Source organism: Leuresthes tenuis, unplaced genomic scaffold (assembly GCF_036924035.1).
Source record: "Leuresthes tenuis unplaced genomic scaffold, fLeuTen1.0.hap1 SCAF_11, whole genome shotgun sequence".
In the NCBI taxonomy this organism is placed as follows: domain Eukaryota; kingdom Metazoa; phylum Chordata; class Actinopteri; order Atheriniformes; family Atherinopsidae; genus Leuresthes; species Leuresthes tenuis.
Window position 1 is genome coordinate 35,103,089 of NW_027325365.1, and position 18,037 is coordinate 35,121,125.

Consider the following 18,037-nt stretch of genomic DNA (forward strand, 5'->3'; position numbering starts at 1 on the left):
AATTCACAGTGGTTTACTTTAGATAATGTTGGGTAAACAAGCTATTAGAGGCATTTTGTTTGTGTTCATGTATAGGTGTTTGCTGTGGTGTAGAACCCACCAATGTGATACAGTATGTGATAGAGAAATAGAGAATAGAGAAAGGTTTAATTACTCTTTAAGTGTGCTGCTGACCAGGGAGAAGCACAGTTTTTTTAGTATTAGTGGCCTAATTTGAGCCTTTTAGTTTATTCTCCATTCAAGTTATTATTGGGATAAGTATGTGTAGATCATTAAAGGCGATATTAGAAATACATTGGAGATGTTTGGATTCATTCAGTGGAGCCACCACAAACTATGCGTGGACTGGAAGTTCCAGCAGCAGCCCAGTGGTTTACGTTTTTTGTTTTAGCAGAAATCAAGTCACTATACAAGCCCTTTGAATTTTTGCATAATTTGCAGTATTAAATGCAGGAATTCATTTCCTCTTGCTAACAGTGCCAACTTAAGTTTAATGAAACATCTTTATAAATGCTAATTATCATAACCCATCATCCCAAATAAACAAAACATAGGAGAATGGAAAAACGGAGTCAAACACCAATCATACAACTTTACTCACCGAACTGCTCTTAAAGAACAGACGCATCATCCCCAAGAATGACTGGAAGTCCTCTCAGGACAAGGCATCTAATGGCTGTTGGCTCAGTGCTCGGCAAAGAGATATAACACAAGAAATATATCTTATATCAGTTTATTTGTTCATATAGCGAAGTACCACAAGTGAAAGTGGGAGAATTAGTTTTTGTGATGTAAAAACTAACCATCAATATCATTACAAGAAAAAACAGAAATATCAACCCACCGTTGTCTGTTCATTGCTTGCCTATCCGACCTGTCTTCCTCTTGTAGATTTCCATCAAGCTTGGACACAAACCATCAAGAACACCCAAGAACTCTTCTTTAAGGTTTCTACCAACAACCCTGTTAAACTCCAAGTACACCTAAAAAATATGAAATGACATCAATTTTGATATTCAGGCATAGTTACTTATAACACTAATAAACCTCTCTGTATATGTTATCCAATGATGTATGTAACACAAGAAAATACAAGAAATTTAAAATCCTCCCTTCTGAGGGCAAATGGGATGTCCATGTTTTTTTCTGATAAGAGAATCATTTGCGTTTTTCTTCTGCATTTCATTGACCATGGCCTTTCGAACAGCTTCAAGCCTAGCAACATCCATTCCCTCTGGAAAATCTGGAAGGTAATTGATCTCCCCTTTTCTTGGCTTCTTTATGTTTTTGCGAGAAGGCTCACCACCAGCATTGTTTTTTCCGCGTTTACCACCGTTAACTGTTACATCAGGCCGTCCCAGCTGGCACATTTTCATTCTGTAATTCCCCATTTTGAATTTAAGACTGTTTATCTATCCCTGACAGCCAGATGATGAGCCTTGTTCTTTAAGGCAGTGGTGTTCTGTTACCAAGGCTTTTGCGACGACTTCAAACTCCTCTTTCATTGGGTAAGCTTTGTTGCCATAGATTGTCTCCGCCAGCTTCTCGAGAATACCATGCTTCATATCCTAATCTGTATTCCACGTCTACAGGAAACTTTGGAATGTCAAATACCTCAGGCCACTCTTTTCAACCCTCCAGAGATGAGGTAGACAAGATCTCTGTGTCAGGTTGGCTGCTCCTGTCACTGGTTATTTCACTTTGTGGCACTGGGATGAGATCAAGGACAGAAATAATTCGGACGGTAAGTTTCTCAGGGATGTCAGAAATGTCTGTAAGGTTACAGAGTGCATTGTTGAATTCAGGGTCCTCGTACTGTAAAGTGAAGTTGTAATCAGGTCCAGCTGATTTCTTGAACCTGTTAATTAAATCATCAACTGTATTTGGACCATTTTTTCAGATGTCCCCCTCACAAAAAATAAGTCTCATCGTCAGCTTCTGTTGTGTAGCCATCTGAGGAAAAAACAGAAACATTGACAGTTTTAACGAATAACAAATCGCTTGAGAGTTATCATAAGCTTCCCTTGAACTTTGTATCCTGACAGTAGAAAGACATCATTCAAATCAGACAACTTAACCACACACATAGAAATGCCATCAGTGTAGCATAGCTCGTAGGACCGAAAGAGTTCATGGTACCATGCTGACATTTTTTTGTAAACAAACAAAATGTCTGGGTTGGCTGCAACAATCTGCATAATCTGACCAAATTCTTACCTGAACAGGAACCAATGCAGAGCATCATATCTATATTATACTTGATTCTGTCGATGCAGACAGATGATGCAACAAGCACTGACCCAGTAGTGGTTATATTTGAGGAAGTACTTTCTGAACATCACTGGGAAAAGATGTAACCAAGACCATTGCAACCTTTGCAATCTCAACTGCTGGCCTGAAAAATGAGCTACAGTCCAAATAGTAGCTGAGTGCTTTCTGGTGTTTAGTAGCAAGAGTCAGGGCCACATTTTTAAAATTCTGGGAGTCTTTTACTACTTTTTTGAAGAATTTATGCTTACCCTTAAAGCGCATAGTCCAAACCTCAGTCAAAGGACACATTTCTTTGTCAGGTGAGGGTAATGTTCCACATAGTGATGTTTTGGTCGCAACATGAAATTTGGAAAGGTTGACTGTAGCAGCTGTCTGTGCTTTGATAACTTGCATTCCAGAAAATGCAGAGTGTCATCAGTATGCTTAGGTGCCAAAGCAAGCTCCACAATATCTTTGAGGAGCATGAGGATTTCGCAAGAGACACAGTGACCAATGAAAAGTTGAAGAAGCCTGATCACGTACCAGTTTTCGTGACCACTTCCACCAATCCTTTGCCAATGGTCTGAGGCTGATCAGTGCTGTCTGTAAATGTGTAATTAAATGATCTGATAGCCTGATTTAGCATATCTAAAGTAAAATATTTCTTGACAATCAGGTCTGTCAGACACAGAAACACCTCAACAGGGACAATTCCTTCCAAGACATCATGTAAAATGTCCGGAGGGTAACCCATGACCAAATGGAAGTGTTTCAGACTTTTAGTAAGAGGACACTGCCCTTTCACCCCAGTGTTTTGACTTGAGTCTCTCATCACCTCTTGCACATGCCTGTCATGACAGTCTTTATCTCGGAGATGAAACAAACCAGATCTTACCTCTGGTTGTTGAATGTCAACTCTGGATGCCATACAGACTCTGCAAAATTTGTATACTGTGAATGGGCAGCAAGGTTATCAGCTGCTACAAACAAAACGGTTCCCTTCACACTTGTGCCTAGCTGCTCTACATAAACACCATGCTGTTCTAATGTTACAAGATCGTGGATAAGAGGTTGCAGAACTGTCTCATAAACACACTGTTTGATTGTGGAGGTGTTGCAGAGTACAGCAAGATGAATAGAGTTTAGTGTTGATCTGTATTTGGCAGGTACATTAGCAATAACCCAATACACTGCATTTTGTGTTTCAGCTTTGAAGTTCCCAAAGGATTGGCTACTTCAAAGTCATCAAGATATAGTATCAGTGCAACTGTGAGCTCATCCGCTGAAAGAAGGCCATTTTCCTTGAAGTGCTCTCCATCGGCATATGAACTATATTCATGTGGAACATGCATCTTTTCTGACATCACTTTATCTAAAATGTCAGTTTTGTTTAATAGTTTCTGTAGCATGTATTGTATTGGGACATATACAACTGTTTTTGTGCCTTTTTCAACAACATATTCTATAGGCATCACCAGGGGAAACTTATTCCTCACATAGGCATCCCTCCTTTTTACAGTTCCAAGAGATCCATGTTTGCCACACAATGATGCCATCACATTACAGCACAGACAGTTTCTTTTACAACTAATTCATCCACATCTCGATAATGTTTCTTAAGTACTGCCTTGACATTAGTGTTAATTACCTAAGTTAATTTACACACATTCAAAAGTACACGTTTCAAACGAGAAATGTTCCAGCAGTTTTCTAATATTTGAATAGAGAAAACAACTCACCTCATTCAGGCAGAAATTATATCCTCTTTTCGGCAAATGTGTGTGGCATCTGTGTAAAATGGCGCAACTTTCTCTGTAGCCGTCAACGGACAAGCACAGACTTGTCTTGAGTTTTGAGCCAATCACAACATGGTAGCAGTGTGGCCTGAGGTAAAACTTGATAGTTTAAGTTTGTTAAACTTACAAAAATGAGTACACCCAATTACTGTCTCATACACTCTTCATATACTCATACTGTTTTAGTAATGCAATAAAACTCATCTTTAAAAATGGTATTTACTCAAACTGTTTGCATAGAATTAAAGTTCGGGTTAACAGTGTAGAGCTGTCAATCTTCCCCCAAAATCGGATTCTCTGTGTATCCCATCTTCCTGATACTACGTGCCACCACTGAATCTTTTAGTTGCACAGACTAATCAGTTGTGTTCACACACACCTCCTTGAATAATTTTACTTAATTTATCTCCATACTTAGGTCCTCAGTGACTTTGCCGTGTACTTGGGAAGGACTTCAGCCTTCATCTTTTCCTAGCCTTTTGAAGTAAGTGTGAACAAGCATTGAATGAGACAGAAACATCAAATATGGATTGACCTTGCAAAATCTGTAAATTTGTGACCCCGACCAAAGGGGTCGCAACATTACAGATTATTGAAACATTACAGATTATTGAAACATTACAGATTATTGAAACATTACAGATTACGTCATATCCCCGGTGTGCAACCTCTGCCATGTCCTTACCTTGATTGTTTTTTTGTTCATTTAAATCATGGGGTTGCCTGAAATCGCATGTATCAAGAAAACACTCAACTCACTCAATAAGAGTGAGAACCGAAAAAGAATGAAAAAGAGTATTTTGAACACTTTCGTCAACATTTGAAAAAGCAAGAAACTATCTGAAAAATTGCAATTTCAAAACTATTATCTATGGAACCTTTGCTTCACACAGAAATCACAAGCATACTCCCCACTCATTAGATGAGTTCAAAGATGACATGTTAAAGAGGTATGAAAACCCTTAACAAGCAGATCAGTGCAGTGATGGAGTCAGGAGGCTGAACAGTCTGACATTGATTAGATTAGAGATGGGAATGTAAGAGTACTGCCAAAACTGATTGAAATAAGCTTTGTTCATTTGATGTTAAAATTATATGAAATTAGAGCCTTTAATGTACAGCCATTTATTGATGATTCATGCACTGGGTTTTACTTCACTTTATAACACTGCACTGAGTGTATGTTATATTGTGTTTCAGGAGAATGTAGCCTACAAATGTGGGTTTTTGCACTTTTAAGAATTGTGCTACTGTTTATTACTGTTACTGTAATTTGAATAAATGGTTCTAATTGATTTGAATAATACTGTCTGAATTTCTGTTATTTTTGAGCACCGGGAAAGTATTCCTTAGATGCGGTCCGGTTGCCAGGTTTTGACATCGCCCTTATCCTTTTAAATACTCCTAGCAACCTTTCAGAAGGTATTTGTCATCTCCTTGCGGTCAGATGTTTTTCCTCAGCCACCCTCAAACAGAAATGCACACACCATCCTCATCTTCCTCAGATTGTTTTATACTCATTTGATTTTAACTGCTTCTTGCTTCACAAAAACAGCAACACCCTGTAGCTACACCTCGTTTCTGGGTTATTCCTTTTCTGAAGGTCCTCACACAAGAACAGACACAGCACATGGTAAGCCTGAATATCATTTGGAAAAATGTGATCATCATCAAAAATTTCCAACTCTCTTAGAACCTTGACTGCTTTGTGGTCGGGTGCCACCATTGAGGAGCCTGTCCACAAGGCACTCAAGGTTCTAAGAGACAACCAAGGTTGGAGTTTTGAGCAACTTTGCCTCCTGGGAAATACAGCAGAATGCTCTTATTATAGGACAGGGCTCAACTTAATTTTTGCAGGGATCAATTTAATTATTAAGTTTATGTTTCTTAGAGATGGGATTTTATTGTGACCATAAATACACTACTTAAAACATCATGTTGGATCAACTTGCATTCATGTTGACAATTAATAAGTTCATATTACTTAGAAATGTGTTTTATTGTGGCCAAAAAGCTACTTCGCCATACTTAAAACATCATGTTGCATACTCAAAACATTGCTTTGAATTAATGTAATTCTGCCAGCAGTTGGCTTAACTTAAAAATTGTAGTGGAAAACGTTACCATGTTTTTTTTTTTGTTGACCCAATGTTTTATTTATTAGAGTGTAATAGGAAGCTGCACTAACTTAATATTATAATACAATATTAAGTTTCATTAGCTTTCATTAACTTTTCATTAATTAAGTGAAGGCAGAAATGCTTATGCAAAATCAATTTATTTCTGAGTCAAGACATCTTTCTTCATTTTTAATTTACTTAATCAACTTCTTGTTATTAAGTAATCAACTTCATAAAACAATGCACAATAAAACAAAATACAACAATCTGTTGGTTTCCTTAGCTAGGATATTATTTTTTTAATTGACTCTATATGAATGAATTGGATTATGATTACAATGAATTGAATTCCAATTGGCTTGAATTGGACTATATTATTTAAGTGCCTTGAGATGACAATTGTTGTAATTTGGCACTATATAAATAAAATTGAATTGAAATTGAACAAATTGTATTTTTTAGGCTGAAAAAACTCTTTAAAAAACCCTGTTTTTAAGTCATACTAATTAACCTCCTGAATCATTTCTTAGAGTGAGAAGCTCGGAGTCGAACCGCCAATCTCCTGATTAGTTCGCAGCTGCTCCTCCTCCTGAGCTTTCCCCTGGAGCATCTGCCCCAACTAATATGATTAAGTGCTTTAGCAAGAGAGCACCATTTCAATATGAATTGATATTATGAATATGAAAATAAATAACAATAGAGTCAGAGCATGTTTCTTTCAAAACCATTAGGGAGGTTATGAAGATAGCATTTATTTCTCAGGAAAATCTGCTGTCTCCTGTGGTAGATTAACCCTTCTTAAAACCTTAAACACTATATATTTGGCTCAGTAGTGTGTTCGATTTCCTTAAAGTTTATTATCACTAATCACAGATCGTATAGTAGGCACTCTGTGGGTGGATGGGAAACCACACAAGCTACTGCATACATTCTTCATACACAGTAATCTTAAATTGGATCTGTTGGATGGTTTCTTTAATTATGCTGTGATCCATGGGAGAACTGAGAGAAACAGAGAAGAGGAGGGGAAGTAGGAGGAGTTACAATGCAGTTTGGTGGATTTAATATCATAGAGAAGTGATCAATGATGTACTGGCAGTCTGCCGGAGGGTGTTAATCTTTACAGAGACTTTACAAACTACACCTTTTATTGGATCATTGTTTCCCAATTCATCTTGCAGTTCATTGAATAACAGATTCACATAATTATATGAATTCAGTTTAAATTTTATTATATCTGCTGCAACTACATCAAATTCAGCTGTCACTATCCCTTTATTTGATAAAGGTAAGATGGTGCTGAACTCAAAAGGGACACTTTCAGAGCCAACAAGGAAGATTTGGAAACTGACTAACGCTTAGCTTTTTTTTTTCCACAGCTGGAGAGACCACCATGACCTGATACATTATGGTCTGCTGTGATGGCCATTCCATCTGAAATCTTAATAAACCTTTTCATATCAAAGTCAAAGCGAACTTTATTGTCAATCAAGCTTTACAACAGTACATTGCAAGCTGACTGAAACTTAGTTTCTCTAACTCCAAATGTGCACGAGTTAAAATTTGACATACAACTAAGATATAACTGTATTGAGACTTACAGCACACTAGAACATAAAGTGCAGTTGATAACAGATATCAGGCATGGTAGAGATATCGCTAACAGTAGACAGTAACATATAACAAGCAACAAACATAGACACTGTGAGCATACATTCTAGACCAGGGGTGTCCAAACTACGGCCCGCGGGCCAACTGCGGCCCGTGGTCCATTTTTTATTGGCCCGCAGCAAGTTTGAAAAATATAATTGAATATGGCCCTCACATAAAACTTGCACTGGACTGTGTTGTAATTCTTAGTTTCAACACTAGGCGGAGCACCAGTCTTCAACACAGCAGGTTTTCCACTAAATAAAATGAATAAAAGAAAACATTTGCCACCAGTGACCAAAATGGGAGAACCAAAGAAAGGCAAGATAGCAAGTGAGTGCAGAAAATTTCAGACACGGTGGGAAAATGAATATTTCTTCATGGAAGTCAAGAGGAAATGTGTCTGTTTGATTTGCCATGAAAGTGTTGCAGTGATGAAAGACTATAATGTACGAAGACACTATGAAACCAAACATCAGACCTACACGTCCTACACTGGTGCTGATCGAGAAGAGAAAGTTAAGCAGATGGCAGCTAGCCTGCTCGCTCAACAGCAGGGCTTTCTCCGTGCTAACAAAATACAAGAAACTGCCACATTAGCAAGCTACAAGGTAGCTGAAGTCATTGCGCGGCACGGGAAACCTTTCTCAGATGGTGACTTCATAAAACAGTGCCTCACCACAGTCGCAGAAACGATGTGCCCAGAAAAGATGCAGGAATTTAACAACGTGAGCATGTCCAGAAACACAGTTGTGCGGCGAATCGAAGATTTGTCAGCTAGCTTAGAACACCAAGTGTCACATAAAGCTTGTACTTTTGACTTTTACTCGATTGCATGTGATGAGAGCAGCTGCTGATTTTTCTGCCAGGAGTGGGTGATAACTTTGGCGTTATGGAAGAGCTGCTTGATCTGAGGAGTCTAAAGGGCACAATAACGGGAAAGGACATGTTTGAAGCTGTGTCAGATGCAATTGACAAGATGGATCTTAAATGGGACAAGCTGTGTGGAGTTACAACCGATGGGGCTCCGGCTATGACAGGCGAGCGCAAAGGAGTGGCCTCAATGGTGTGCGGGACAGTGGAGGTGAGGCTGTTAAAATCATCCACCAAGAAGCCCTCTGTGCCAAGACAGTCCAACTTGATGATGTGATGAATACAGTTGTGAAAACTGTGAACATAATTTGAGCACGGGGGCTCTATCACAGAGAATTTCAAGCTTTCCTAACTGATATTGATGCTGAATACCATTGTGATGTGCGCTGGCTCAGCCGCGGCTCCGTGCTGCAGCGGTTTTATTCCCCGAGATCAGAAATTGATCAATTTTTGAAAGAGAAGGACAAACCTCTCCGTGAACTAAGTGACCCTCTGTGGTTGGCAGACCTGGCATTTCTAGTTGATCTCATTGGTCATCTTAACACACTGAACAAGAGCCTGCAAGGCAAAGACCAGCTTGTGCCACAGCTGTACGCGCACATGAAAGCATTCTGTCTCTTTGAGACACAACTGCGTAACTTCAATGTTGCGCACTTCCCCACGCTGTCCGAAATCAAGTGTGGTTTTCCAAACGCCCACCTTTCTGCAAAAAAGGAAAAATCTGTGTCTGTGCTCACATCTCTTAAGACAGAATTCAGTCAGCGTTTCCAAGATTTCTCTACCATTGAGAAAGAAATCAAGCTGTTCTCAACTCCCTTCGTAATGGACGCAGAAGAAGTGGAAGAGAGTCTGCAATTGGAGCTTATCGAAATGCAGCGTGATGATTCTCTGAAGAATCAGCATCAGCTGCTCTCCCTACCCGACTTCTACCAGAGGTTGGAAAAGGACAAGTTTCCTCTGATGCGACGTCACGCACAAAGGATGATGAGTCTGTTCGGCTCGACATACATATGTTTTCTCTGTTAACTCTGAACAAAAGCAGATTGAGAACCAAAATGACCGACAGCCACCTCCGTGATGTCCTTCGCATCTCAACCACCAAACTCCCTCCTGACCTGCCAGACATCCTTCAGTCCAAAGCGCAGCATCACTGCTCCCACTAAGTGCAACTCTGTTCCTATTAAAGGGGACTTAAAATATATCATACAGTATTCATGTGTTCACAAGCTCAATTATTTAATTACTTCAGACAATTTAAGTTTTTAACATTTTCTAATAAACTTTAGTTTGTGTGAACAACTTTAATAACGTATTAATAATAACTTAGTAACTGCATCAATATCTTATTTTCACCCTTTATACAGGGCTATGAAGAGGAGTCACCATCCTGACTAAGAAGCTATCTAAGGCTGCTGCAAATGAGCTGACAATCCTTTTTGAAACAAATAAAATAAAATAAATGAAAATCCATTAATGGAAAGTTGTGATGTAGGTTTTTTTTCCTTTAAGCATATTCAGTTAAAAAAGCATAATCTACCTAAATTTGATGGATTTTGTTAAATTTAATACACTGACTATACACTAGAGGTGAGGCGATAAACCTCATCTCTAGTGAGTGGCCCAGCCTTTCATATATTTTTCTGCATGTGGCCCTCCATGAAAAAAGTTTGGACACCCCTGTTCTAGACTGTCAGTGTTTCAAGAGTCCTTAAGGTATGTATGTTGCTAACAAGGTGCAATGAGGCAGAGTGCATGGTGCAAGCAGCATCACGGAGATGAAACTTGATGCAGGACAGTGTGTATAGAGTGGTTGTCCTTTGGTTGTGTGTGTGTTTGTGTTTGTGTTGGGGGAGGGGGTTAAGGTCTTGCCCTCAGGAGTGAGTTTAGCAGTCCGATGGCCTGTGGGAAGAAGCTGTTGCTGAGTCTGGTGGTTCTACAGCTGCTGTAGCGCTTGCCCGAAGTGGTGAGTGCTGAAGGGGGGAGACTGGCTCTCCTCATCCTGCGCAGAAAGTGGAGACGTCGCTGTGCTTTCTTGATGAGGGCGGTGGTGTTGGTGGTCCATGTCAGGTCATCAGTGATGTGCACGCCCAGGAAATTGGTGCTTTTCAGTGTATTCGGTTATGTTAACATGTTGGTTGGAAGTAGCAGCCTCTCTGAAAACATTCCAATCTGTACACTCAAAACAGTCCTCCAGCCAGGTTCTGTTCTGTTTCACAGAAGGTTTGCTCCTCGTTAACAGTGCTCCAAGATGTTTAGTCCCCTGGTTGCAAAGTCCACGTGTTTGTGATATTGAGGGAGTACTGTTTTCAATATCCGGATTTGCGTCTTGCAATGCGCTCACCGACTGATATAATGTAGAGTGCGTCCTTTGTGTTCGCGCTCGGCGGCAAATACACAGCTGTTATAGTGACGGCGGTGAATTCTCTCGGCAGGTACGTCGGGCGGCATTTGATTATTAGGAACTCTATGTCCTCCGAACAGTGACTTGAAATTACTGTAACGTTTGTGCACCAGTTATTGTTGATGAAAATGTACACACTGCCTCCTCATGATTTATCACTGAGAACTGAGAAAAATGCAAAGCCGTCTACCTGAATGGCGTTGTCTGGGACAGTGTAGTTGAGCCAAGTCTCTGTGAGAATAATGGCGTTGCAGTCTCTCACATTTCTTTGTGAAGTTAGATCCAATTTGAGGTAGTCCATGTTATTTTTCAGCGAACGAACATTGGAGAGTCGAATCGAGGGAAGTGCAGGTCTGAACGGCTTGGCTTTTAGCCTTGTGCTAACTCCTGCCCGGCAACCGCGTCTGCGTCGTATGCTGGCTCTGCTAGTTCTCTCCAGCCGCTTGTGTCGCCACCAGCGCCGGCCGGTAGCTGGAGAAGAGTCCGATGCTTTCCGTTTTAGCTTACCTAGCTTGCCGAGTATATGTGGGTCCAAAGTCCATGTAACTCCAGAAAGATAGTTTGAAAATTTGGAGTTCCATCATTCTAGTAGTAGGCTTCTGTTGTAGACTCTTTTTGAACAGGACTGAGACGAAACAGACATCGCACCTCTCTTACAGGAGTTAGATCGGTCGCCGCCATCTTGGGGCTACCTAGGTGTGTCACAATGCATGTATGCAGGACATGGACCCAAATGCAGGCCAAAACAAGCAGTGGGCAAGTGTAAAAAAGAAAAACTAAAACGTTTTTTTCATCCAATAAAAGGTGCTGCCAAGGCAGGAAATCTAAGGGCAAGACCAAAACCATGCAATAAATTATGCTGGGGTGAACAACAGTTTGACATGAAGATGTTATAATGAGGATCTGGCAGGGAACAATGGAGAAGTGGATTAGATAAGTAGATGTAGGTGAGTAGCAAGTACAGGAAGTAGGTGGTAACATGGTGATAAAGAGACTAAAGCTACTGAGGACATCTAGGGACAATGACTAACAAAAGCACTCTGAACAGTCAAGAAACTATTTAATAGAAACTGAACAAAAAACAAAAAATAAGGCAAGAATTAAAGTGGATACTAACTAAATGTGCAAACATGCACCCAACAAAGGCAAAGAACATCAGCAAATGAAGAATAAGTCAATAAAACCATGAGATCTGATCACAACATTAATCCAAGAAATTAAACGACAAAACAAACCAAAACCCATAGACCATGACAGTTCATTGACCAACTGAAGTTAAATAGGAGGGATGCTGATGTCATTTAACAAAATCCAAAGCTCATCCAGGAAGCTCAATCACAACAGCCACAGCTGCATTGTTGTATTTTATTTGAAAGCTGAGCTGGAGTAAAGAACTGAATGTAGAGACAAGCTGTTATAAAGGTCCTCATATACACGTCTAATATATGCTTTAAGTCTCTTTGAAAACATGCCTGAAATCCCAAATATCTCTTTTAACTGCTGTCTAAATGATGTTGATTAGATGGTCATTATGATGTCTTTGCAATGATCAGACACTGCAGTATAAGCCAGGCCTATAAATGGTAATATTTGCTGAATGGAGCATTAACTGTTCAGTGAACTTAATAAGTCTATCTCAAGATTGAGTTAATGTGCAACTCTTTAACCAATGAGAGAGAGGGAAAGAGAGTGAGGTGAAGATAATGCGAGAAAAAAGCAAGAATCAAATTAATTAAAGACAAATAAAAAAGGCAAAGGAAGGAAAGAGCTTGATGAATGATCATTAGTTTTTATACTTTTACTTAGCAGTAGCTATTTTGACCATACACAAGCTCTTATTTCAACCACACAATTAGCTGCTATGGATACAATTAAGGATTAAAGTCAAAGAGACTATTAGAGCAAGAGGGCTATTTAAGTTAAAGCTTAGAGTTTTTAGCTCATATGGGTTATTGGTGTGTTGGAGTTTTGTATAATGCTAATTGGATCTGCTGGGAAAGGCTAAGTTTGATGCATGCAATTATACTGTATATTTCCCCAAGCTAGTAATGGTAACACTGTCTAGTTTATTCACGGGACTTACAAAATTGCAGGTCAGTGAAATATACTGTATATGTTGTATTGACGGTTGTGTATTGATAGCTGTTTAATTTCTAATCTGATTCCAACAGAGAATCGTTAAAATGATTCAGAGATGGATTCAGAATTGATAACATGTATCATATACAGTATACGACAGATATGACTTCACTCTTACTTGGGTCTCAGACCGTCAGAGAATAACTTGAATCCTATTAGGTCCTAAAGCTTAATTTATAGTCTTCCGTAATGTCGACCATATTGACGTGACATCGTCATTGAGCATTCAAAGTTCTGTGTTGAGGGAACATGTTGCTCTGCAATTCACCACGCCAGTAGAGAGGTGTGCCTGTATGTTTGTGTGGTTTTAGAGGTTATAGCCGAATCCTTGCTTTTTCTTCTGGTCACAGTTAACAACAGTTAACAAAGGCGGAGGTGGAGCCGCTGTATTTGCAGCTGAAGCTCATTAATATTGAAGAACAAATGCTTAAATTGCAGGCGACAGAGAAGACGTTTGCGGGGGTGGTCTGTACTACCGGCCGAGGCTGGGAACGGATGAATTTACAACACTGTAAAGATGAACAAATACACTTTAGATAATTTCGAATGTCAACGAGCTTCTTCGCCCTATACAGCCATTAAGACCGGAAAAAGCAACTGCCGGAAATTCCGTTCTGAGCTACATCATAGCTACGTCGTCGAAATGACAGAGAAGCATAAACTACGACTAACACTGATTGTGCGCAGTGTGTATTTGTTTTATCTGTCATGGTTACCCTTTTTTTCTGTTTATTTCTTTTTTTTATGCAGTACCAAATCACAACAATGTCATCTCACGGCACTTCAATTACAATCATAATCCAATCAAATATGATTCATTAAAATCCAGATAAGTCTTTTTTTATTTATTTATTTAAAAAAAAAGTTGCCTTGTCAAGAAAATCAACAAATTGCACTTCGTCCTGAGCGTGCACGAGGCGACTGCAGACAAAAAAAACTCCCTTTTAACGGGGAGAAACTCAGACACAAGAAGGGTGGCCATCCACCTCGACCAGGTGGGGTTTTAGAGGAAAGAAAAGTGGAGGTAAAACAAAACACCCAACCAAGGATACCTGCTGAGAAAGAAAAACACAAGTTAATGTACATCGAAAGTAGAGAGAGCAGAGTGAGAAAAGGTGCATCATTGGAGGTCCCCAGTGATCTAGGCCTATAGCAGCATAACTATGGGATGCTTCAGGGTCACCAGTACAATCCCTAATTACAAGATTTATCAAAAAGGAAAGGTTTAAGCCTAATCTTAAAGGGTGAGAGGGTGTCTGCTTCCTGAACCCAAACTGGCAGCTGGTTCCACAGAGAGGGGCCTGATGAACGAAGTGCTCTGTTGAGATCGTTAAGATGTGATGGAGCTTGGTCATCAAGAGCAGCACAAAAAAATGCACATGCAAGAATGTCGTGGCACTAGCTGCACAAATTCACAGTTGCCTGATTTATCCGATGAATATGACCCAGAGGAGAAGAGCTAAGCAAAGAGGAACTGATATATCAGGAACTGATATAGGGGGTGCCAGAACCAAGAGCCACAAAGAAGGGGTCGAGGAGCCAGGCTGGATTAAAAAAAAAAAAAAAAAAAACATAAAAAAAAACTTTAAAAAGAAAAATTAAAAAATATATAAAACACACAAAAAAAACTTCCCCTATTGTTGCTACCTTGTCATGGTGGGGAGGCTTGTGTGCTTCTGTGACCCTGAGGACTAAACTGGCGAGGGTTGTACCCCTGGCAGGTACCACCGAGCCAGGCAGTTTTCAGGTTAGAGGCCAATCTAAAAGCAGCATTGCCATCACCTATTGGCAGTAGGATGATTGGATGAAGATTGGGCCGATGTATTTGTCATGAATGGTGTTTCTGCCTATGCAAATTAGTGTGGAGCTCATGTGCATATTCAAATTAATTTAAAAAGAAACTTGTAATACAAAAAAAGTTACTTTTCATGTTTACTTTTCATTTGTAAAGTTTTATTGTGGTAGGAGTAAAGGAAAAAATTAAGCCTATTTGGGTGTATTTTGGGGCATTTTCAATTAGTGTATAGCTCATTTGCATATTCAAATTTATTTTCAAAGAAACTTTTACTTGTCATGGGTACTTTCATTGTTTCATTGTGTAAAGTTTTGATAGGAGTAAAGGAAAACAATAGCCCCATTGGGGTGTATTATTGTCTGGCCTTATTGCACACATCTTGGATTAATGAGAATTTAACATATTTCCTCAACTAGGATTTCTTAGGACTTTTAGTATGTTGTTCTGGACACCTCATAGAAATGATCTAAGCTGAAAAAAAATATTCTACAATTAGTTTATTGTAAAACGCTACTTTGCCTGGACTACTCCCCCATTTGCCCTTATACAACTGTTCACTCTCTCTTTTATCTCTTTTTGCACCTCTATCCCTCCTTCGTCTCTCCCCCCTCGGTCCTAATAGCGCAGTGACAGCGGCAGTGTTTCTAATCAGAGGTGAGAAGAGCGAATGAGCAGCCGTCCGATCCTCTCTGCTCTCTCATCAATCGGCTCTAACTGAATGGGAGCAAATCTCAGGCGGGACAAAATTAATATGTAGCAGATCTGTAGCGTGGTTGCCTACCCTGGAAATGGAAATGGCTTCTCTGCTGCCTGACCCGTATCTCTCCGCTTATGCACGTGTGAGCATGTGTGTGTTGTGAGGTTGTGGCGGTAGATTATTGGAGAGACAATTGGCTGTACGACAGTAATCAGAGGAACACTGAGGTGTGTCTATCTTATGACTGCTGGCTGACAACCCCTTACACACACACACACACACACATACCAGGATACCCCCTCACCATCCAATTCAATCAGAAGGTCCATCTGCCCTGCAGAGCAATGTGGCACTGCCCCTGTGCATGACAGTATCAATTCAATTACCCAGGAAATGGATCCATATTCAACCCATATAAACTCATACGCAGAGCCAGGAGGGGCTGCTGCTGCTGCCGAGACAAAGGAATGTGCATTTACCCTGTAATAACTTTCATTTGGAGAGGCTTTGAAAAGCATTCTCAGCAAGGCATTTGTCGCTGTCACATCGCGTTATCCACAAATCAGGTTTACAAAATATCAATTCAATTTCTAGCGTAGCGCAAAACGCGAGAGGAGGAGACACATAAGCACACACACAGGAAGAGATGGAGCGGGAGAGAGCAGTCTGCTGAGGGGCCCCTTGTGGTTCAGCAGATTTCTAGTCAGAACTAATCAAAAGCAGAGCAGACCATGCTAATCTCTTCAATTTCATCCTGTAGACTGCTGTGTTTCTCCAAGTTACAAACACATACACACACAAATATGTACAAGGGCAAACAGACATATTTGCAGTGGCACACCAAGCAAGTTAGAAAAAAGGAATATAAACATATATGTAAGCCTGTTGTTAATACATGCACTATAGTCTCATATCATGCATGCACACACACCATTAACCCACACACATCATCAGAAACAACTATGACTGTGCTGCACATGTGCATTATGGATGTACTAGTTACATTTAGTTGATGTTGAAGTCAATATGATAAGAGGTGTGCTGACAACTTTTCTAGGTTTTGATGCAATACAAAGACTGTCATAAAGCCGTAGCAAGGCTTGGAAAATTCAATTCAGTTCAATTTTATGTATATAAAGCCAAATTACAGCAAATTTAATTTCAAGGCACTTCAAAGATACAATCCATATCAAACCAATTGGAATACAATTAGTTGGAATACAATCATAATTCAATTAATCAAATTCCCTATTAGTCTAATGCATTCACAGTTTAATTTTTTTTGCAAGAGCTAAGGAAACCAACAGATTGCACCAATACTTCAATCCCCCATCCTGAGCGTGCTTGAGGCAACTGTGGAAAGAAAAAATTTCCTTTTAACACGAAGAAACCTCTGGCAGAACCAGGGAGGGTGGCTAGCCGCCTTGTCCAGCTGGGATTTGAGAGGACAGGAAAGCGGGAATAACAAACTCCATAACACCAGAGCAGTGATACCTGCTGAGAAATACAAAGACCGAGTTAATAATTGTAACTTAGTAATAATAACCAAGAGAACAATAATGTTATATGTACATAGAGAGTAAAGAGAGCAAAGTAAGGAGTGAGGTCCCACAGCAGTCTAGGCCTATAGCAGCATAACTATGAGATGTTTTTATGGGCAGCTGTAGCTCAGGAGGAAGAGCAGTCGCCCATCAATCAGAAGGTCGGTGGTTTGACTCTGGCTTCCCCGGGCTATATGTCAAAGCGTACTTGGGCAAGACACTGAACCCACATGAATGTGTGTATGAAGTAACAAATGCATGAACCAGTTTCTCTGCATAACCCTGATGCAGGATGTTCCTGATTTGACCAATATAGGAAGGTGAAAGAAGGCAGTCCTAGAAACCAGTTTCATATGTGCGTCAGATGATAAATTCTGGTCAAAAATAACTCCAAGGTTCCTCACTGTAGAAATAGATGCCAAGGAAATACCATCTACAGTAATCATATAGCTAGACAATTTCTCCCTGAAGCACTCAGGTCCAAAGATAACGACTTCAGTTTGTCTGAATTTAGATGCAGAAGGTTCTGAGTCATCCAGGTCTTTATGTCTTTAAGACAACCTAATCTGCTTTCATAGGTAAGTACAGCTGAGTATCATCAGCATAGCAATGGAAATTTATGCCATGCTGTCTAATAGTGTTACCTAATGGAAGCATGTATACAGTAAAAAGAATCGGTCCAAGCACAGAACCCTGAGGAACTCCATGACATTCTCTGGTGTGTGAGGAAGACTCTTCATTTACAAGAACAAACTGGAAACTGTCAGATAAATAT